At 35.8% G+C, this 20040-nt stretch overlaps 1 long non-coding RNA gene across 4 annotated transcripts in view; it reads right to left on the bottom strand.

Moving 5' to 3' along the window:
* Positions 1-20040, bottom strand: part of LOC149799399 (uncharacterized) — a 185738-nt gene that overhangs the window by 146813 nt on the left and 18885 nt on the right. For 3 of the 4 annotated variants that reach the window (XR_016421168.1, XR_016421169.1, XR_016421166.1), the window contains exon 2: positions 4237-4417. This is a non-coding gene — a long non-coding RNA (uncharacterized LOC149799399). Of the gene's footprint in view, positions 1-4236; positions 4418-8343; positions 8631-20040 lie in introns of those variants that run through there. The other variant, XR_016421167.1, reaches the window with a different exon arrangement.

Genomic DNA, 20040 nt, shown 5'->3' with positions numbered 1-20040 from the left:
AAGAGGAGCTTGTGTATCTAACATCAAGTCACTGAAAGGGGAGCTTGTGTGTTTAGCAGCAAGTCACATAAATAGGGGCATATGTATTTTGAATCAAGTCACAAAAATGGGAGCTTGTGTATTTGGCATCAAGTCACAGAAAGGGAGCTTGTGTATTTTACATCAAGTCACAGAAATGGGAGCTTGTGTATTTAGCATCAAGTTAAAGAGAGTGGAGCTCGTGTGTTTAGCATCAAGTCACAGAAATGGGAGCTTGTGTATTTATCATCAAATCACATAAATGGGAGCTTGTGTATTTAGCATCAAGTCACAGAAATGGGAGCTTGTGTATTTAGCATCAAGTCACAGAAATGGCAGATTGTGTATTTAGCATAAAGTTACAGAAAGGGGAGTTTGTGTATTTCTCATACATAAAAATAAGATTTAATCCGCCAAACCAGTTGAAAAGGTCATCTTAGTATATACTTGTGAAAGGAACAGGTATTGTTACGACAAGAGAGTGTTGTTACAGTTAATAATGTCATAATACTGCATTGTTTTCAACGGAATCAAATATTCGAAGGCAGTTTTTATGTGTTTTTCTTCTTAGGGTTTATGACGTGAATTAACGAATGTAGAATATATTGAGAACTACGCTTACACATTAGAATTTTAAGTGTTGATCTGTCTCTCTGTCTGTCTGTCTGTCTCTCTCTCTCTCTGTTTCTCTCTCTCTCTCTCTCTCTCTCTCTCTGCTGGATTAACAGCCACAAGACATTTGACACAAATCACAAACGTTTGTTCACATATTCTCTGAAATACAATTTTACTATGTTTTTTTTTCTTCTTAATACCAGACACTTAATACCAGACACTTTGTTTCACTTAACACTTGAACTATGCCATTTCTTTTGACGTGGCATTTTCTACACACATCTTTCAAATCTGCTATTTATGGTGCTTCTAGGTTTAAAAGTATTTGATTTTTATAATATGACAATATGTTTTGGCCACAAGATCTTCCGTTTTAGATTAGATTTTTTATACACCTAATATACGAAATACAAAAACACAGAACATGGTGGAAAATGACATCACCATCATCATCATCATCATCATCATCAGAGAGATGTAGGAGATTATAATCAATATATAGCACAAAAAATTGTGTGCTGGAACATGATGGAATCTAATGAATATTTTTAAATGCGAAATATGCCGTATAGAACAATAATTATATTACTGTATGTACTTCTAACACTCCATTACTAAACTGCAATATACGTTGGTGACAACAACTTCTGAAAGAAATGTTATTATCCATGTCATATACAAACTGTCTTGTTTACATCTGGTGTTAGGGTCCTTTATCAAATGTAAGATTTGGAACACCAGTGGCTTTAAATGCTTGCTCTGACATGTATTCCCATTTTGTGTGTTAGAGAAAACATTTTGTCAACATGCCTTCGCAAGTAAGCAAATTATGTTTAATTATATGTGCTTTTACGTTCCCTTAATGATATCATAGCCTACGATGTACGGGCATTCAAACAGGAACATCTACGTAACTCTTTGAAAAATGAGCATGGTTAATGCCTATCTTTGGCTGGATGTCATCTTCTAATAATCCCCAAACTTCGAAAATTCGAATAAGTTCTGACGTTTGGCAGTTCTATATGACATATCTACGACTTCTACTTCTTAATTGTAAAAAAATATTATGGATGATGAAGCAAGACGTAGCATAACATGACATACCTAGTACCATTTAGGCAATTCAGACTATTGAAAAGCTGCCTTACAGTTCATATTCAATTCAGAGAAAATATTTTTTCTTGTCTGATGTGGTGTTTTACTGCAAAGGGACACAATTAGTTCTGAGGCAAACTGGATTAAAGTGCCTTGCCCAAGGACACAATACGATAGCCGACCCAGGATAAGTCGAGGGTAGGATTCGATCCCAAACCATTTCAGCCGCAAATCCAGCATTCTAACCACTGAGTCACAGCGCCCTAGTTTCAGAGAAAGAACAACTTTGCAAACGATTACTTTTTTCTTGTATGCTATTCAACTCTCTCGAGACAACTGGGAGCACCAAGCTTCTCTTTGTAACCCAGATCTCGCCCCAGTGTTTAGTATTTGCAGAATACTTTTAGTTAACATTTAAAAAAATATATTATTTCTTACCTGCCAATGAAATAACGAACATATATTGTTGTGCATTAAAATATGAGATGTTTTACTATTTCTCATTCAAAAATATTCATAAGTTTAAAAACTGATTTTTGTCCTAACTTTTCATGAAACAACACAGTCAATTTTTCAAAAAATGTATACGATGCGATTTATATAAATAAAAACATAAGATTAATGTATCCAAGACGATTTTTAACCCACCCTGTTACTCTGTTACTCTTCGTTTGCACTACTGAAGGCCCAGATGAATGGGCTCTCTTCGTTACTAAATTTATAACTCTGTCTCGTCATCGCCAAGTCGTCCTAGACCAGCTGTTCCAAATGGGTGTAGCGCAGTGAAGTAGGTCCCGTTTGGCACTAATAGAGAGAGTTCTTACGTAAAAGAAAAATAAACAATGGCGCCTGAGTTACTGTTAACTGCCTTATTCAACTGTTCTGTTGAAAAACTTGCACAGACTGCTCCAGGAAGTGAGCGACCACAAACAACGCACAGTAGCGACTAGACTATATTCGAATAAACAGGCCATTTATATTTAGTTTGATAAGAATCAACAGGTATCAGTTGGACGTTATCGATGTTTGCAAGGTGTTCCGCCATATTTCTATCAATAACATGAACTGCAAATGACTGCCTATCCTTGATCAAGTGATATCTTCACCTTTTGAAAACTTAATTAATTATGCAGGTTCTTCAGATGATAAATATAAACACAAGCTCTATCCCATTTATAAGCAATCAGGTTTATACGTAGATTTTCCATTAAATTTTGAAAAGAGTGGAAGTAATAAAGGCATTGTGACAATATGAATCACTGGTGAATCTATTTTTAGTTGGTTTATTCTATAGAAATGGGTTGGGGACTAAAGTAGGATGCACTTTTCACTTTCATACAGTTTTGGGAATTAACACTTGAATGACTCGTATACAAAGACAAGATTCAATGGGCATAGGTTCGTCCTCACTTGCCTTTAAACGTGGAAAATAAGTAGCCTAGGTTTAAATTATAAAACCAAGCAATATAATTTACTCTGTTTTGCACCAATTTGTAGCTGTCTAGACATTAACATTATCCATTTTTTTCGATACCATAACACAAAATGACACGACGCTCCCTGTTAGCATGCCTAGTGACATCAGAGACGTTAGATGGGCACTGCACATCACCTAAATGCTATGCGGGTTTATGATTACGTGTGCACTTTATTTTGTGAAAGTCTTTGCCTTATGCCGTAGTATCTCTCCTTGATCTGTAGATTGATAATTCGCATATTTACCCCTCCCCAAATCTGTATTACTTTATTTACCTATCTAGTATGAGCACCTCGCTATGAATTGCGTTGATCTAGTTCAGCGTAACGCTTTAAAACATCAGGGTCGACCCAAATCTGCATTAACATTATATGACGGCAGTTCCAATCTGATGAAAATCAGATCTCCACTGTCCTACGATAAGATCTGAGAGCGACCGCTCAGGGGCCATGTTCTGGTGACCTTTGAATAAGCCAATGGGAATGCAGCTTTCAGAAACATGACAGTGAATTTAATCGTTCGGCACACATTGATGCTGTTCAGCCATTCTGCTCAGTCTCCAAAACGCTAAGATACACGACTTCGTCTAATTTGGTTGATACAATTAGTGATTATGGTATATAACATAGGTCACCAGAACATGACCTCTAAGCTTTCGCTGTCAAATCTTCACGTAGACATTGGAGATCTGATTTTAATCCGATTGCGGCAGATCTGGCCAGGACATCATATATCTCGATAGTCGAGTCCGACACTGACTCTCTACTATCAACTAATCAGAAAGGACCTTTCAACTCAACATCATTTGTGATTGGTCAAAAGAAAATCTCAGGTACAAGCGATTTTTAGGCCTGGTTTATCGTCTTTTGCAGTCGGCCACGGCAGAGTAGTCTGCGATGTTCTATTAATCAGAAATTTATATACGGGCGGATTTAGAATGGCAATACTATTATTCAAAGATTTCACACGATATAAGGTGACAAATTATTTTAATGAAGAGCTTGCTTATGTGCAAACAATTAAATACTTACCTAACCGGTTAGGCAGCGAATTCCTTGGAAGTATCTGTTGATGGAACGAATTAAAATCCCATTGTTTTTCTACTGAAGAGAACTTTACATCCAAATAATGAAAATCACACAAACAAACGATCACTTAAATCCACGAGGAATCCAAAATATTCCAATCGATCCTTCAATTATTTTCGGAGGTCTGCAATAGAAAAAGAGAAAACAATTTAATTGCAACATTCTTTGATTATCATCCATATTTTGTTGAAATAATTGCTTGTGATAACTTTTTCTTTCTTTCAATTCGAATTTGACACATAAAGCACATTATGTGCCAGCTATATTAAATATAATGGAAAGAAGACGTTGTTTCTATACAAATAATCAACAGTTCAACCCTGCAAGGGAATATTTCGTAAAACTGCTGACTTTAAATTTATATTTTCCCTGATAAATGAAGATGATCGTAATTACACCGAGTGTTAAACACCATGCAATGTACAGAGGGCTTCATGTTTTACCTTTTGTACCTTTTTTATTGTTACAATGTAGAATTATACGGAACCGTTGTAATATTGTTAAGAATTGCAGACTGACAGGCTTTATAGAGACAGTAATGGTTGCATGTAAAGCTGGTAGTTAAGTTTAGAGAGCTTTGAATGAGCGACGAGTACATCATATGAATGCTCGCTGTGCAACGAAAAAAGAAATTATTATTTCCAAAGTTGCATAATTGGCGTCCTGGCAAGAATACTTCGTGGACCCCAGACCTCGAAATGGGAATAAAATCACTTTGGTGCCTTAAGATTGCTTCCCTGGATGTAAACACACACACACACACACACGTATAATGACAGTGTTAGTAAGCTCATCAACATAAAATTGTGCGCGAGAAAAGTTCACTGTGACACGTGTTCGCTGACAAATTAAGCGATGCAAGAAATCGTACAAGTGAATCTGATAAATTACAATAATTGACAGACTTGCTTCAATTTCTGTACGTCTGAATATCTTAGTTCTTTATTATTATATCATTGTACAGCTACTGTATTTGTTGATCAGTATATCAAGGTCTGTGACTTCCTTGCTTGGAAAAATGGATAGTAGTTAATGCCGTTTTAGGAATTGTCTTTAGACATTTTTTTTAATGATTACCTTCGTTTTTATAATATATTGAGTTTTATTAGTAAACTCCACGCATGCCCACTCCTCTACGCGCACACACGTATTGCACGCTCAATCCCTTGTTGTGCTAAGAGCGTGTTTCGTAACGCCTTTGCATATCACGACAGGTTCTTCGATATTAAGTACTGATCGTTATTGTTTTGTATTCACAACTACGAAAAGATCCGCAGACCCTATCAACACTTATCCTCTTGTTAGTCCACAAATTCATTTTCAAACCAAAACCAACTATGTCTCATGGTCAACTATGTCTCATGGTCAACTATGTCTCATAGTCAACAATGTCTCATAGTCAACCATGTCTCGTGGTCAACTATGTCTCATAGTCAACTATGTCGCATAGTCAAATATGTCTCATGGTCAACTATGTCTCATAGTCAACTATGTCTCATGGTCAACTATGTCTCTTGGTCAACTTGGTCAACTATGTCTCATGGTCAACTATGTTTCATAGTCAACTATGTCTCATGGTCAACTATGTCTCATAGTCAACTATGTCTCATGGTCAACTATGTCTCATAGTCAACTATGTCTCATGGTCAACTATGTCTCTTGGTCAACTTGGTCAACTATGTCTCATGGTCAACTATGTTTCATAGTCAACTATGTCTCATGGTCAAAATTAATCGTTCCTGTTTATGTCGATTGCAAAATTCTCTTACAAACGTATCCTAAGAACTGACTGCGAAATAGGTCGAGGTTCAGGGTGGTGTTCGAGGTGAAATACGCAAACTAACTGGGAGGGAGGTCACAACCGAGGATGTGGGGCAACTGACCCTCGCCCATGCCGGGATTGATACCGGGATAACATATGTGCAAGTCAAGTTGCTCAACCACTGCGTCATCAAGGTCTAATTACTTTAAGTTGACATGCTGTACGAAGTTCTAAGGGCAGGGTGCTGAAGAAACATCCGGGGTTAGCTCAGACTCAGAACGATCTAAATTACATACGAGGTAACACAAATAAAACATATAATACAAATAACAATATCCAAACCAAAGTATTCAGTTTCTTCATGTAACAGTGATATCATATGACACAATTGTTGCCATGAAAGCTCCCTCTTTATCATGCTATCTTTCCGTGTTCATGACAAAATATGTAGTTTTGTCTCTTTTATTGTAAATGGAATACCATCATACTCAAGTTACAATCACCCGTCAGTTGATAGAATCAACGCTGTATATCTGTCTAAAGAGTCCAAGTGGTTTTAATTTCACCAAGAACAATTTTATCAAACGTCCCTACAATTTTATCAAACGTCCCTACAATTTCAGTTAGGTTTGTATCTGAACCATACATTTAAACAAGGATTACTTAATTGAAATGTCGAAATAGAACCCACCTATTTAATCATTGTATTGTTATATATGGTTTACATAAAGTCTGAAAAACTATAAATATATCAGGAAGTTGGTTTCTCGCTCTGTGGTGGCAGTATTAATAGTTACATACACAAACTCTCTTTCTCTCTCTCTCTCTCTCTCTCTCTCTCTCTCTCTCTCTCTCTCTCTCTCATGCACACACATACACACACGCACATACGCACACATACATACATGCATGCATGCGTACGTACATACATACATACATAGGAAAATACATGCATGCATGCATACATACATACATACATACATACATACATGTGCGTGTCCGGGACTCACATCTTGTAAACTCAAAGTGGATATAACCAGTATTTTAGTAGCCGATAATGAAGTAAATTCTGCTCATTTAGTGTAACAGTTGTAATTGAATTGAATACGATAACAGTTAGTGTAACACTTGTAACTGAATTGAATACCGATAACATTTAGTGTAACACTTGTAACTGAATTGAATACCGATAACATTTTTATCAAAAGCTCCTAAATTACCATAGTATTTTTCATGGGGTCGATGGGTCTCAACGTTACCTACAAGCGATGTAACGGAGCTGCTAGTGACTGCGTGTTTTAGGATAACTGAGCAAGAACTAATCTTCTGTGCCATTGGTTATTAACCCGTTTGATTACTAATGAAACGACGTGTTTTACGAGTAACCCAATTTGTTACTATTGCGACTGTTTCATCTGAGGGCAAGCTAAAATGTACGGTAAATCTAGTTTTTAAAAATAGTTGGCAGGCTCTTTTGAGTTATTCACTACCAGCATCCCATCCCAACAGTCCTAAGGTTTGCCAGGATAACAAGAATAGTTCGGAGTTATGAAATTATCAAGCACATTTACAATGCTTCTACTGTTCAAAGTTCCGTCCTAAGGATGAAGAAGTTACAATGTCACAATATCGTCTTACACACGCAATACAAGAGGGTAAATCTATGGTTACTGTCCTTAGAGTAATATTGTGTATTTATGGTTACTGTCACAAGACTGATGGTGGGTATAGATGGTTACTGTCCTTAGAGTTATATTGTGTATCTATGGTTACTGTCACCAGACTAATGGTGGGTATATATGGTTACTGTCCCTGTGTTTAATTTTGACACGAACAGGAGTGAAGTACATAACTGTAAACAGTCTTAATGTCTACGTTATCAATGTTCGAGACGATACTGTATACATGTTGGGTTTCGTTTGGGTGATACTTTGACTTTGCCTCCATTTGTCGTATAAAGTATGACGTATTAAAGATGACGGTGTAAAGAACCATATAAAATATATCCCTGGATAAGATGCGTACATTGGCGCTAATATGATCTCAAACAACAGACACTTTTCTGCCCTAGCGAATCGCACGACTGATGAGAGGGTGAACGTATAGCAGAACACAACAAAACACCATTAACAAATTATAACAAAATGTTAGGTAGATTAAAAACGGCCATGGAGAATAACACCTCAGTTGAACTCTTAAAAATGTTACGTTCTTCATGCAAATACATATGGTCATCAAAAACAAAATGATAATGCTGTTCTGTCTAACACTGCAATTTACTGAATTACCTCTTTGTGAATTGAAGCCTTCCACAAAACAGTATACATTGCGAACAAAATCCCTTTTTTGGTTGTTCAAATAATCGGCATCTTCAAAACAGATCCAATGAAATCCAATGTTATAGGTGGCCCAGACAACTTTTCTCCTTAGAGTTCTATCCTCAAACTACACAGGCTCGTCCCTGGATTCAGCTTTTGTGAAATTTTCAACAATACCTTAAAACCTCCAATTTGGTTTTGTGTCCATTTGAATAGAAACTGTGAAGCCATTGGCGAACTAGACAGCTAGTCTTTTCGGAAACTTTGGCATTCACAATGCGAGGGGGATGCCCATTCAGGGCTATTCATCGGGTTTTAAAATGAAAAAGATCAACACAGAAAAAGTCACAATAAAGAGATGGTGTTTATTTCATCCAATGCACATGTTGCTAAATATGAACCGGGGAATATAATAGAACTAAAGTGTAACTCGACGTACTTGGTAGAAGTTGCATACAATACAGGGGATAATAGGTATGGTATTTCATTCTTATTGACATACATTAAGCTCCCTTCAACCAAGACGTGTATAACACATTATAGCAATCCGATTTCTATTTGATTTAAAAGAGTGTAGACATTTTATTCAAAGCCAAGGGCTGTGAATTCTTTTCTGGCTTGACATTTAGCTGACACAATGCTACTCTTTGAAAGATCTGGATAAACAATGTCAACCAATGACCAAAGAGCTTCGAATTATGTGCTGCGGGTTTTGTTTGGCGTTATTTCGGCTCCTTTCGCCGGAACAAAGTAACTTTTGGATGAAGAGACTTGTCTTAAGTCAGCAGTAGAATATAATAATTAAACTGAGTTTCAGAATGCAAGACGAACAAGGCTACTTCATTATTTGAACGCACGGTGAAGACAGATTCGAGGAGATTCATCAAAATCGAATTTCGACGTGCAGGCTTTGTGTGTCTTTGGGAGAGTCTGAGACGCTATTGGATCTTTCTTTCAAACCGTGTGTTTTAGTAACCAACAAACACCTATTCTGAAGCGACAATTCGTCTGTTAAGTATCAAATTGTACCACCGCGCAAATGTTTTACTCGAATAGAACTATCTCGAATACTTGAAATATTTGCTCAGTCTTGGTGCAAAGCCTTTTTGTGACCGTGACCTTAAAAACTTGTGTAAATATTAAAATTAGTATGCTTAATATTTGAGCAAACCGAGTGAAGAATCTACCTTCGCGAGCATATATTTTGCCCGAAAATTATATAATAATGATTGAAGTATCAGTTACTCGCAAAATATTTGTGTCGCTAACGTTCTGACGGTATTCGAGAAAATCGAATGACGTAAATATATTATGATTTACTATACAATACAACTCCACAATGTTCCATCCCGTACAGCATCATATTTTTGAGGTTACTGATTATATGAGGACGGAATAGTAGATTAACATAAAGGAACCTTAAAACAATAGTCACATTTCCAAAGCAAATCTGCTTAAGTCTCCTAATTTGCAGAGAAAATAGACACAGTATTCAGCAAGCCAAATGCCGGGGCGAAAATACGGTTGGATTTTTAGTTATGAATGATTACTCTCTCTCTCTCTCTCGTCGCATTCGATTTCATTAAAACTGATAATTTTGCTGTGAATGGTACTAAAAACCAGTTACTTTGGGGGCACTCACCAGTTAGTATGTACTTTTGAGAGATTGACGTATGTAAGGTGAAGTTGTTTGCATTTGACACATGCGCAGTGGAGAGAATGATGGCATACCTCTATGCCACTTTAATGTAATATGGCTGACATTTCTTTTGATAACGTTCATATGGACATTGTACATGATCTAAGCACAGTGGTAACAAAAATGACTGCTCCCTATTGCTAAAAGATTAATCAGCCTGAATTAGTCTAAAGTACATTATCTTTAGCAACTATTAAAATAGGAAAAATGAATTTTGCCCAACTAGACAATACCAACTTTTGAAAGTGCAATGGATGAATTACTACATATATAAAATGTTAAAAAAAAAGTCCAGTAAGTGAAAATGACAAAGCGGAGCTAGCAGTTTTGAAAGATGCACATCTGGAGTAAGGCCAAGCTGTATACTCTATAACCCATATTACACCTATCAATCATACACCAAAATAAAGAGAATTAAAGGTTCTTTGAACAGTACCTACGATATACAAGGTCTCTTTTTAGTAGCCAGTGTAACCAGTGAGGAAACCCAGGGAAATTATTTCTCTTTAAAATTTATCAATCAAATCATGCCGACAATAATATTTACATAGGTATATGAATTATTCATTTACAAACATATGAAGGTGCTGTGATATAATTATCACCCTCGCTTGTGCAGTGCTAGCTAAACAAAACATAGCAAAATGGAGACCCTCTAATATCGCATTTCCATCTCATAATACGAATTTAACATTCTATCCACTTCCCCTTTTCTTCATTGTAGTTGTTCGTTTCATTGTACACATATAAACGTAACAGTAATTGTCTTATTGTAAATGCTATATGACATTCCAGTACCAATGATATGAATGAAGATATTTACAGCTCTACATTTATTTAGAACAATGAAATGATCTGCATTAATTGCTGTAAAAATTTGCTTTGCTACAAAACTCGTAGTTAATATGCATTAATTGATTTCAAAATTATACATTAATTGCTTTCAAATGAAGAAACATCATTACAATAAACAGAAACATTAAAGCCAGGATGCTAATATGCAATACATTTGGACTTTTTCATCATTTGTATCAGAAAAAAAACAATTATAATATTTTGAGAGGGGGTAAAGTGTTGAATGTTATAATTAAACAATATTTCGACTAATTGTACGTTGGATATTCAAATTGCAGATTTGAACTAGTTTAGTGAATCTCAGCTGACCCTGGTATACAAATAAGTTTGCATCAAATCTGTTTTGTAAATACTTTTTTATAAAGTCTGTGAAACTGGTTCATAGCATCTGTTTCTATACAGCTTCTGATCGTTTGACTGGCATAGCGGAGCATACCGGTATCTTTGAGCTGCAACTGAGAGTTGTGAACGTATGTTGCATGGCCGACACTTTCTTGAACGATACATCGGACTAATCTATAGCTGGTTAAATATAACATAGCTGCAAATATCCCAGAAGAACAGTAATCAAAACGATGCACATTATTTCTTAACTTACCTCGAATGGAAACATTTGAATTGTGGAACGCATCGCTGCAATAGTATCAAAATCAGGAAACTATATACTCTATATCGCAACGGTTTTCCATCGTTTAATGAACGCAGTTCCCAATCTGTCACCCAAAGGACATTTTAGGAAGAGACAGTCCGTCTCCACCATAGAAAATTTTCAGTGTGGAAAGTTCTGGTTCGAACAATCTCTATTACAGCCTATTCTAGCTGGACGACAAAGCATTTGTCAGAGTAGGTATTGTTGGACTGCGATGCTGTTTCAAACTTATTGTTATTGCTTCCAGATGGCCCATTCGATGGAAGCACGCTAGTTGTTGTGTATTTGTGCTTTCACAATGATCTGATCAGAATAGGAATCAATGCAGCATAGTTTTAAATTGTTCGCATGCTTTCATTAGTATTATACTTCAGAGAACTGAAGAATACAAAAGATCACAGCTTGGGAGAAGAGTTTCCAATAAGCCTATAGAGCGCAGCTTTTGAAAGCTCTGCCGCCATCGGTTGTATGCCTTCCTATTTAGCAATCATTTCTAACAAAATAAAGTTAAAACAGGGTCGATAAATGAATAATTTACATCCAAAGAAAACACGGTATAAAAACTTAGCTGAATAACACTGAGAATAAAAACGATGCTTTCAAAAATTGACATGAATGCCGCACATCAGAAGACCTGTATAAAAACTCATCACTTCAGATATGCTTTAGTATTCAGTCTTCATGTATATTGTATACAATTGCCATGGTCACTCGTTTATGGACAAAATAGCCAGAGGTAACAGCAGCAGCAAAAGGTCATATGTGGATGAGCTATTGATGAGTCCTACAAGACAACAGTTCTTTAGAGTAAGTTTCATTACGATAAGATATTAATGTCTGTGAACACAATAGATACATTTGTATAGAAATAAACTGAATAGGGTGTACATTAATAGGGTTTTCAATCAAAGAAAGTATTTGAATGGCGATACAAACGATCTCGGTCGTGTTGGTAAATGTCACTGATGACATTTAAGTAGAGATATATACAACCATGGTGTCAATTCGAAACTGAAAAACAGTATCGACATTTTGACATTCAAAATATTCCGTTTTTCTTCATAAAAAAAACATATAAATTTAATTTAATGATATATGCTTTTTTGTATTAAAATACTCCCCCCTCCCACAAACACTGTTATATTTACTAACAAAAGTTATCTATAAACGCCATATCCTTTCCCCCTTCCCCTGCCTTCCTAAAGACTCCTACTATTATAAAGTCAGCATTCCTTATGTTTAATATATATATATATATATATATATATATATATATATATATATATATATATATATATATATATATATATATACACACACACACAGCACCCTCAGTCTATATACTACGTGTGCCACACTTTTTCGCATGATAGCATTAAAAAAAAACAATACTGAATGACACAAATTCTAATCAGTCAAAAAACACGTCTACGAAGTTTGCTGGACGTATTAACAAAGTTTGGTTGAAACGTCTTTAACAATTTCTGAATTGTTCTTCGAAAACAAAAAAACGAATGTTTATTGACAGGCAGATAAATAGGCGGGCGGATATCGCAATAGCTGCTACATACATGGGGAATAAATTAAACAAAGGGAAGAGAGTTCTCTCCATTCCCTGCCCCACCAATATGTCTGCTTGGAGAAAGAACGATTTGTCAAAGATTTCATATACAGGAAGTTCGTATGTACCAAGTGTCCAGGGTTTTCCTCCAAAATAAAAGTGTAAGAGTGGACGATGATTAAACAAAAACGCACAAATGACCCACGAACAACTGAAAATAACACAAAATACACATTTATAGCACATATCCATGTGTCAACTAAATTTCATAAAGATATCTGATCTGAAATGATTTTGATGTTTGGCCGTGGAAATTAAAATAAAGGTTATGGATGGATGGATGGAATGACGATACATTATAAATATTCAAATTCAAGAATTGAAAATAGCAATTCACGTTTCACAATTCTTAAATTTCAATATTTTAAAGTATCTCTGTGAAACACGGTGCAAATATTGGATTAATAATCTACATTAATCCCATTAGTGGCCCAGTCATATCATTTAATGATTCACATTAATCAAGTAATTGTCCACAATTATCCAGTATGTTGTAGTAATTTTCACAGAGGCACTTTACAGTTTCGGGCTATGCTTCGGTAACGGAAATATTTACAAGCATAACAGAACAAGGTGTGGATGACGGTTGACTGGACAGTGATTTGGATTTCTAAAATAGCTTTAACAATTCCCCAGTAATATCGCTACAACGTCTGCAGTGTGACAGTTTTTGTGATGTCTAGCACTGGGTCATCACACCGCAGACATGCAGCATCATGTCCCACCCAGTCACATCATCATGACACCACGCCGACCAGTCCTAGCACTAACACTTAATGCTGAGCGCCTAGCTGTTAGTACCATTTTTAATAGTCTTTGGTATGACTCAGCCGGGGTTCGAACCAGCGACCTACCTCATCCGAGACGGACGTTCTAACCACTTAGGCCACTGTAGCGGTTGGTTGACTGATTAGAAAACCGGATTAAAAAAAACCTAACAAATATTGAAACCCAAGAACTGTGAAAAGTGAATGACTCAACAAGACTACTGGTCCAAGACATGTACCAACTGTCACAAGGATAACTTGAATGGCTTGAGAGAGTTGTACACTATAAACGAAAATATTTACAGAGAGAATGTAGAGGCAGACAGATGGACACACAGATAGCTATACCAAGCACCCACCCCCATGTTACATACTGGGAGATAAAATAATTACATAAAACCCAGAGGATGTATGAATATCTAATTTAGAGTTTCGCTCAGCTTTATTCAAGTTAATGAAAACATAATATATTACTTATATATTTATAAAATACGCAATGTCAATTTCTTCGATGTTGGAACTCCATTATACAGACCGCAATATGGAGGTACAAACCCATCAGCCCATCCACCAACAAGAACGAATTTATCCTTTGAACATACATTCAAACCGATAGAACTCTCCAGGTTTTTGTAACTGTATAGTGTTTCAAAATGTGAATAACTTCTCGTATGTAAATAGCGAGTCTAATTTTGTCTCAGATTAAACACTGCTATTACTTTTCCTCAACACACTATTTTACAAGCGGTGAATTCATCCAGTACACGAAACACCTGATTTGAAAAGACATGTGTACGGTCATGCTCATTCATTAAACGAACGTCATTGGGATTATGCAAGCAGGTAGCTAGCACATATTAAAGTTTAAAGTACCTAGTACAGTATGTAGTACCTAGTACAGTCTATATCACCTAGTAGTCAGTAGCACATATTAAAGTCTATATCACCTAATACAGTTAATAGCATCAGGTACAGTCAATAGCACCAAGTACAGTCAATATTTACCTAGTACGGTCTATATCACCTAGCACAGCATATAACACAAAGTACATTCAATAGCACCAAGTACAGTCAATAGTACTAGTACAGTCTAACACCTGGTACAGTCAATATTACCTAGTACAGTATATAGAACCAAGTACAGTATATATTGCCAAGTACAGTCCATAACACCTACTACAGTCTATAGCACCTAGTACAGTATGTAACACTAAGCACAGTAAATATCACCAAGTACAGACAATATTACCTAGTACAGACTATAACACTAAGCACAGTCAATAGCACATTGTACAGTCATTATTACTTAGTACAGTCTATAGAACCTGGTACAGTCAATATTACCTAATACAGTCTATATAACCAAGTACAGTATATATTGCCAAGTACAGTCCATAGCACCTACTACAATCTATAGCACCTAGTACAGTATGTAACACTAAGCACAGTAAATATCATCAAGTACAGGCAATATTACCTAGTACAGACTATAACACTAAGCACAGTCAATAGCACATTGTACAGTCATTATTACTTAGTACAGTCTATAGAACTTAGTACAGCCTATATAATCTAGTACAGTCTATAGCATAAAGTACATTCAATAGCACCCAGTACAGTCAATAGTACATAATACGGTTTATATAACCTAGTACATTCAATATCACAGAGTGCATTGTATAGCACAAGGTATATTCAATAGCACCAAGTACAGTCTATAACACCTATTACAGTCTTTACCATGTATTACATTCAAAAGAAGATAGTACATTCTAGATCACTAAGTACAGTCAATAGCACCTAGTACAGTCTATAGATCCTGGTACAGTCCATTGCACTGTATGCACATTTGCACAGGTACAGGTTGCAATGCGTTCAAGTCGGTTTTAACACGAGTATGCAAACAATGCATTTTTTCACGTACAAAGATGTTTCCGTTGGTTAAATACGTAACAATTAGAAAGAGATATGTAATGGAAAATATCATCAATATTGATAAAAATTATTTTGTTATGATTGATGATGATGATGACGACGGTTGTGGTAGTGTTAACTATGAGAAGACGATGAAGACTGTTTGGTTAATTGATTCATCTATCGTTATTTTAGTGGCACGTCAGTTCAAGAGAGGATATAACGCGACATGGCAAATTGTTTTGCCCAGACAGACACATCATGGTGGTCGTCCCGGTCTGATTTAATGGAGAAGAAGGAAAGTGTTTACAGTGATGATGGTGTCTTAAAAGTTTTCATTATTATTATTATTATTAAGCATCTGTCAGTGAGATGGTAATATGACAATCTAATTACAAGCATCGATTCAATTTTAACCTCTGTTATAGATTTAATTCATCGCTGTATAATGATCAATTAAGTCAAAGAACTATCACACATGCACACATGCACATACACACACACACACACAAGTCAAAGAACTATCACACACGGACACACGAGTACACACTCACTTTCTTTATAGACATTAATTTTCCAGATCCATTCAGAAGACAAGCATAATGAGAACATCACACAAACGTTTGTTTTCAGTCCTAGGATAGACAGATAGGCTAGTATAAACGAGTTTGTTTATACAGAATTAAACTTAGTTAAATTAAAAATAAAATAAAATAAGGAGTATATAAGTTGTTATCCAAATTTAACAAAAGAAAGAAATGAAATTCGTTGAAATAATCACATGTTCATATATTGCTATGCTGACACTTGCATCTTGCATGCCATGCAAGTTTACGCATATGCAAAATAACATTTGCATTACCCTCTGAGATGGTCCAGCTTTTAACACAGTATGCTAATTAACATATGCGTGAAAATCCGTTCGCGTGCGAACATACACACATCTTTGTCCTACGTCATTTACCGTATATTCTCTTATTCTCTTCCAATCAGTAAAGACAATCATTTTTACAACCATTCTTACGAAAAAAGGGCATACGCAACATTGTTGAACAAGCTATGACAGTGAGACCGTATGCATGTGTCAACTATGAATCTCATGCTGCATTGATGCCTAAGTGTTTTGCTATATTCATCCGTTCTCCGGGCCGCACTTTAATCAAATGACTGCATTCTGTAAAGTGTATGTATTAACTGAAAACGTGCAATCCACTTTGCGTCACAGCCGCTAAATACGCGACTATGCTGTCTGGCGATACTATCCAATTTTGGATATCATCCCTCCTAATATTCATCGAAATCGATGACCATCAATACATTTGGAATAACATTCGTGGGACAAAAAATTGTATTGCTCTAGTTGTACTGCGATGCTTCCATTGATGCTGTTATATCTATGAACCATGTATCTTAAGCAATATAAAATAATGACTAAAGAATGAATTTCAGATTATACGAGTCACTACTTATTAATGCTATTTTCCGTGACACAATTAATACATCCCAAAAATAAGTTTTTTCTTTTTTCTTCTTACAGGGACAGTACATTGTGTCACAGCCTGTTAGAAAGCGTTAACGATCGTCGTTCCTATTTCTTAGATTACTCGCTCTTCCGCTCCCTCCCCCACCCCGTCTTCCTCCGACCCAGAACCCAGAATAAATTGATTCCGTTCGTTAGAGTAAACTCTCGCCCCAGTTTTGATGAAATTGATTTGCACGTTTGGTTAAGTGCAAAACAAAACAGTGGAGAAGACGAAATATGCAATTCACAAACTGCGTTGGCAGATATATCTGCTTTGTAAAATGGAGCATGCAGTAGAGGGTGTGTCGTTTTGGGTTCATAGTGATATCAAATTATGAAACATTGATGGCAGCTCTATTGACACCATGAGAAAATTTAATTAAGACGAAATATATTCATGACATTGGTTACGTGTGTCTCTTATGACGGAAACTACCACGGGCGCAAACACATAGGGGCAGGGGGAGGCAAGTTTCCCCTCTCCTCCCCTGGAATTCAGCTTTAAACATGTTTCGGCCTACATACGTAAACCTTAACAGCTGACCACTACAAGTTTGCCACACCCCACTCCAAAGAAAATAATTGTGCGTGCGCCTCCAGTAGCTACGAACAAACTGCAATCACAAATGATTTTAAAAAAGTTATTTCTTGAGCAAGCACTACAAAATTGTAAATACGTGTTATAATTAGTTACAAATGCATACATTTACAGACAACTAAAACCAGTGGCGAACTTTGATATAGCGATGTCCAAAACTTGTCTTTCCCTCGTTGACTCACCTTGCATATTCGTAAGAAATATCAGGATTACATAAGTCCTCAAACCGAACAATATGTTAATTCACAAAACTGCTCCTTCCCTGGTTATCAGGTGAGAAGCTACCTACATGAAAACTGAAACCAGCTTAAACTAACTTTCTCTTTTGTCAATGTGATCAGTTAAATATGGTATGCTGGGCAATAATGGCGATTTGCAAAGTGTGCGTACCGATCTTAACAAAGCCCGGGTTAGTCCTTTCAGTTGATAAAATATTCTACCCATTCCATTAAATTAACTATTACTCCGCGCTATAGAAATTCTCACAATTGTATATACCGCCATATACAATAGTGCTTTAGTGCACAATAATAAAGACACGATAACGTATACAATTGCCGATCAAAACGGGCCTGTTTAAGTACTGACTAAACAATATTTAGCCCTGATGCCAAGGGTTGTGCGGTTTGTATCGCTTTGCAACTCCACACTATATATCAAGGAAACAATTTCTATTGAGCGTCTTTTATTCTCATATTAACATGTTTGAACTTTACTTGGCTTTGTAAAACACTTAATATATTGTTGTATTACTCACTGGTTGAATTTCATTGCCAGGAAGTGTCACGTGATGTTACTGAGATATTTTAAGGAGTTGATACGTTTTGCCTTTATATTAGTTTTTCATTTCAGGTGTCTCATGGTGCATATGGTTACTTTTGGTTGTAGAGCTTTTCTTCTGTTTTTGCTACCTTACATTGATAGGAACTATATAGCCAGGAGTGTGCTGATGTGCTGTTATGCCAGATAAACAATTCATACATGCATAAATACATTACTTTACCGCAATAGTTATAATGAAACACAGGTTATATATATATATATATATATATATATATATATATATATATATATATATATATATATATATATATATATATATATATATATATATATATATAATTCAAGGTGAATACAATATTCACATGGCAGCTTTTAAAACCACGTATACATCTAAACATACCTGAGTGTCTCCAAGAATAATTTCTTTTCAATTTCTGTCAAAGTTGGACATGTTAAAAAAAAACCAATTCATTTGTTTTCTGTGTCCACATTGTTACAAAATTTGCAAAATATTTCAGATCTGTCTTTTGTTACAACCATTTCTAACTGGTATAGACTAATGAAGGCCCTTTTCATCTTTATCCAAAGAGAAGCCAAAATACTTGAAACATTATTGCAACGCCCTCAGTCATAAAAATAAAACAAATATCTGCAATTTGTAACAGCTATTCTAAGTTACAGATTTCAAATATATCGAGAACTCTGCTCAGTTCCATATTGCAATTTATTTTATCGTTTTCCAAAAACTCACTCGATTTCCTGTCAGCCATATTTGTCCTCGATACGGTTGTCATTGCAATCGTTATTTTATTAAAAAAAGAGACACGTGAACAAAAGTTGCAACAAATTCCACTTTACAAATTTTGCATTAAATCAAAAACACTTTAATCAAACTCGAGAGGGTTAAAATAAACAAAATTAAAATATTTTTCGAGTAACAGTCCGGATACACAGCTACAGCATTCAAACATGACATTCAAAGATGGCCGAAATGCTGTCAAATTTGTCATGCCATCATATTGTCAGAGCAATACGCCCTCCTCATGCTGTTAAGATCGAAATGTGGCTTGTCGTGAAAATTATGAATGAGGATATGTTTCTATGAAAATATGGAATTACCGTTTCCTTTATTCAATGATAAGTCTTACTCACAGACCAAAGTTATTAACAAGCGCAGAAAGAATGTTTCAGGCCGGAGCACAAAGAAAGCAATGCGAATCCAAAGGTTAGAAGTCTTTCCATGACTTCTCCAAGAAATA

Source organism: Sinohyriopsis cumingii, chromosome 5, assembly GCF_028554795.1.
Source record: "Sinohyriopsis cumingii isolate HCF-2022 chromosome 5, ASM2855479v2, whole genome shotgun sequence".
Taxonomy (NCBI): domain Eukaryota; kingdom Metazoa; phylum Mollusca; class Bivalvia; order Unionida; family Unionidae; genus Sinohyriopsis; species Sinohyriopsis cumingii.
This window is presented reverse-complemented; position numbering and strand designations above follow the sequence as displayed.